This window comes from Sinocyclocheilus anshuiensis, unplaced genomic scaffold (assembly GCF_001515605.1).
Source record: "Sinocyclocheilus anshuiensis isolate Anshui unplaced genomic scaffold, SAMN03320099.WGS_v1.1 scaffold80, whole genome shotgun sequence".
NCBI lineage: Eukaryota > Metazoa > Chordata > Actinopteri > Cypriniformes > Cyprinidae > Sinocyclocheilus > Sinocyclocheilus anshuiensis.
Genome location: NW_015554102.1, coordinates 672,124 through 677,029, shown reverse-complemented (window position 1 = coordinate 677,029; position 4,906 = coordinate 672,124). Strand labels below are relative to the sequence as shown.

Below are 4,906 nucleotides of genomic sequence, written 5' to 3'. Positions count from 1 at the left end.
CCGACCTCGACTGGAAGGAGACAGTCATCCGGTGTCTGGAGAGTCTCCGATTCCGATCCGGAGCTCCCTCCGCCGGCCGTTCCCGAGTCCAGTCAGCCGACAGTTAATGTGGCAAGCCGAAAGGACGCTAATGTGGCAAGGCTGAAGGATGCTAATGTGGCAAGCCCGAAGGACGCTTCCACCCAGGGAGGGCTCCAGATTCCCCGTTAGGCCCAGGGAGGGCTCCAGGCCCCGAATACAGCCCCGTAGATTTCCCTAAGGATTTTTTTTGGGGGGGGGGGGGGTAGTATGGCTCTAACCGTAGGGGCCGCGGCCCAGGAGTCCCCAGATCCACCACGGCCTCCGGAGTCCCCAGATCTGCCATGGCCTCCCGAATGTCCAGATCCGCCATGGCCTCCCGAGTTCCCAGATCCGCCATGACCTCCCGAGTCCATGGCCTCCCGAGTCTCCAGATCCGCCTTGGCCTCCCGAGTCCCCTTCTCCGCCATGGCCTCCCGATTCCCCTGCTCCGACTTGGCCTCCCTAGTCCCCTGCTCCGCCATGGCACCCAGAACGGGTACCGCTCTGGAGGCCCACTGTCCCGTGTCTGTCCTGAGGGACCTGCAGAGTGCCCAACCCCCCTCCCCATTGGATGTTATATGGCGTGAGGACACGCCTTCCGGAGGGGGGCGTTATGTCAGACTCTGTTCCGTGTTTTGTGGTTTTCCTCATGTGCCTTCCTTTCCCATGTTTAATTTGTCCCAGGTGTTTCCCATGATGTTTCATCGCTCCCAGGTGTGTCTCGTCATCCCCTCCTCCTGTGTGTATAAATAGTGTTCCCTGTGTGTGTTCCAGCGTCCGGTATTGTTTGTCTACAGTGCTACGTGTGATTCCCCGTGAAGATGAATAAATTCCTTGGTTTCTGTACTCTTGGTCTCCTCGTTCCTTGCTCCGTGTTCCCGCACCATAGCAGATCGTGACAATGACAAAACTGCAGCGTGCATTTATAATAATCAGTGCATTGGTGTGGACGCTAATATAGTAATTGCTACCTTTATAGTTATTGTACTTGGTGTGAGTGGGCCTGTGTTCCTCCTTTTTCTTAAAAAAGAAGCAGAAATCTGGGTTACAGTGATTCAATTACAGTGGAAATGAATTAAAATTCTCATTGTTTCTATAGACACAAGACAAACAATACGTTAACATGATTTTACAACACAGGCTCATTGTAAAAAACATGCCTGTGATGGCATATCTGCAAAATGATATTGCTTCTTGCACATTTTGCGGCACTTTCAAAGTGAAATGTCCAGTGCTACAAGCATGTTCAGTTTTATTTTAAATAGATGAACATGTAACTTAGAAATGAAATGTTCAGTGAGTGGTGCAAATGGAAAATAACATAATACCTACTGTACAATAAACCCTACCCTAAACTTACATCTTTTGTAGAGTTATTTAAAACAAAAGTGACAAAACACATTTGCTTTTTTGAAAATAAGTCTTTATTAATCAACAATATGCTCCTGTAATCATTTATATGAAAAGGAATAAAAGTTGTTGCCATTTTACTGCCTCTAGTGTTTATTTCAGATGGAAATAAGTCAAATGTATGTATGGGTACGTTTTTGTAGTTCTGCAGAAATGTAGGAAATGTAGCAAGTTTGTCTTTTAGTGTAACAAATTGCTTACTAATCTTTTCTATGTACATTTATGTCCAATTTTACAGCTTTGTTGTCATAATATAACTGCATAATACCACAAAAAACAATGGTTTATACAACTTTAACTGCTCAAATAATACTCACGTTTAAAAAGAATAATTAATGTAAGTTCTTTTGAAAAATAATAAGCTTCTTATTTCTGCCTGTAAACCCTCCAGAAATTGGCCAATTTCACTTTCATTGCAAGTATGTCTGTTTAACCTCAGTTTCTGCTTTTCTTTTTTAATTGGGTGGTAATCAACATTAAGTCTGTTGACTGAATTTAACTAGTAGTGAACCCAGAATATTCTTTTAATTGCATTTTGTTAGATTTTGGAGAGTTATCTTTCAGTCTCCCGTTCGACTCGGCAGAGCAGCAGGACGTAGAGTGTGACCCAGCTGATACTTTCTTTTCCAAAATGTCTCCATCACTTGAAAATACTGTCCAGGTTATTCAAAGCTCTCACTCCACTGCTGCAGGAGACCCGAGGAGTATGTTTCCATGGCAATGTCATCATCATTGTGTCACTGTCGCTAGGTGCTGACTTTGGCGTGGTTTGCAGTGGCTACGTGGGCAGAGACTTCCTGCGAGCTAATCGATTTCTGCATGCGGCGATTGTGAGTGGGTGAATGTGCATGTGTGTTTTCATGGAAAGCTATTACACAGAAGCAGACTGTGTGTGTGTATGCTGTTACACACTGCACAGAGGTCAGTAATGAGATTGCTATCTGCCAGCATTCATTCTTGTGCCAGTTTGAAGATATGAGGAGATTTAGAGAGGGTCAGGAATCACATCGCGCTGAGGTTTTGCTGACAGCAGTCACCGAACATTGTAGCCCCATCGTGTCTCTTCTGCTGGGGAGATATTCTCATTTTTCTGGCCCTTGTGTGTGTGACAGGTATAAATATTACATCCATCCACAGTGAAGGTGAAAAACAGTCTCTGCAGACAAGTAATAAAAGCGAAATGAAATAAGAGAAAGGAGTTTGATGAAATGTAAGTGACGAGAGGTTATAAAAGAACTGTTTCTGATCGCATTACGTAGCAATGCCACACTCTCCTCAATCTCTCCGCATCTCGCTCTCCGTCTTTCTTCTCTCTCTCCGCTCCTTCCTCCTCACGTTGCTGATGGAGTCCTGCTCACCTCGGCTCTGCTGCTCTACATTGTAATGAAGGGGTCTCTCTCTCTTTTTCTCTCTCAGGCCCGGCACAAATGCAGCCATTAAAGTGCATTAAAGCACAAAAAGATCCTCTGTCTCTTTGTGAGAGAGGAAAAATGTCTGCCTACTTCCAGAGTTTTGGCTAATACAAGTGTCCACCTGGTTCTCCTCAAAATGGAGTCCGTGTATCTGTGCTTATCTAAAAAAAGGAAGCCGATGGGTCCTGTAAAACAACAGACTGCACGCTCTATGACAAAAGCAATACAGTGCATTCATATTTATAATTGACTCAGTGAAAGAGAATGTGCGTTAGAGTCATCAAAGAAATCCCACTATTCACTGCACCTGGGTCCTTTTTTCTCTTGATCCCCTGCTGAGATGTAACAATGTCCCCAGAATCGCACAAAACTTGATGTGGGTCTTTTTTTTTTCTCCTCAACATTTAGATATTGTTTATCCTAAATCTAGGGATGGGAACTGAGATTATTTTTTTCTTTTTTCTTTTTAAGGAAGCGAACGGTTTCATTAATGGTTTTCACACTCACATTTTTCCACTGATGCAAATGCTAAAATAGTCTAAAATACTACTAAAATACAATGGTGAAAAATTATTAAAATTAATTTGATATATTTTCATTGTTTAAATTAACTAATCATTTGACATTGAATTGCATTTATTTTTTCACGTATTTGTTCATTGATAAAATAAATGTAACTTTTAAAGTCGTGATGAAACAAAAGTAGTGACAGATCTTTTGTATTGTGAGGTACATCTGAGTATAACAGATTGTTGAAAATAACATGTAAAGTGGACACTTGGTTCTATGAATCAGTTGTTCATTGGATTTTGAAATGTGGCAGTGACACTCAAAAATGGAGGCAGATGAACACAAGCTTGCAGGGGTGGATTTAAGCGGGCTAAACGATTGGAGAAACCCTGCATATACATTACCAGAGAAAAGTCTGTCATTTTAACAAGAAGATCCAGTTGACATTGATTAAAATTATTTATTTATTTAGTTATTAAATATGAAACACACACACACACACACACACAAACGGATGAACTGTTCACAAGATCTATACAAGCACATAGAAAAAAAATAGGTTGAATTTTCATTTCATGTTGACTGTTGAATCATGCCACATGAGACCTTAGGTGTTCCACCTCATGTAACAACAATTTCTATCCAAAATCAGCGAGTGTTAGCAAAAATGAGTTGCCCGAGTATTTCCCTCCCCGGGCAGATCTGATGGCGTTGCAGTAGCAGCAGTAGGTCGATGTAAGATGGGTGACATCCTGATTGGGAGGCGGACACCTGACCTTCAGCTCCAAAGGGAACACTTTAGCACAGAGCAATAAACAATACTCTAGAGATGCCATGGAACTCAACACCACAATAATAGGAGTGACCTTTATTTTGTAATTAAAATCATGCTACTTCCAGATAAGTTAAGCCTATAGGTTACTATAAATTTAAATCAATGTGACTGAAGGAGTGTTAAAGCCAGTATGCTAGCCTTAATTACTACAGAGGCATGCAAGTGTGCACTTTATGTACTTTAAAGGGTTAGTTCACCCAAAAATGAAAATTCTGTCATTAATTACTCACCCTCATGTCGTTCTAAACCCGTAAGACCTCCGTTCATCTTCGGAACACAAATTAAGATATTTTTGATGAATTTTGAGAGCTCTCTGACCCTCCCATAGACAGCAATGTAATTACCACGATCAAGGTCCAGAAACGTAGCAAGGAGATCGGTAAAATAATCCATGTGACATCAGGGGTTCAACCGTAATTTTACGAAGCTACGAGAATACTTTTTGTACGCAAAGAAAACAAAAATAACAACTTTATTCAACAATTCGTCTCCTCCGCGTCACCCTGGTGCCATTTTGGAGAATATCCACTGAATGTAAACAGCGTATGCTATTCTGTGTTTTCTATATTGTTTACACTTTGATTTGAACGAAAACAACGTATCCGCGTGACGCAGCTGACACATAATAGCATGCGCTGTTTACGTTCAGTGGATATTCTCCAAAATGGCACCAGGGTGA

General features: G+C 41.9%; 1 protein-coding gene across 1 annotated transcript in view; it reads left to right on the top strand.

The window, feature by feature from the left end:
- Positions 1 to 4,906, top strand: part of grid2 (glutamate receptor, ionotropic, delta 2) — a 415,852-nt gene that overhangs the window by 62,334 nt on the left and 348,612 nt on the right. The window lies entirely within an intron of this gene.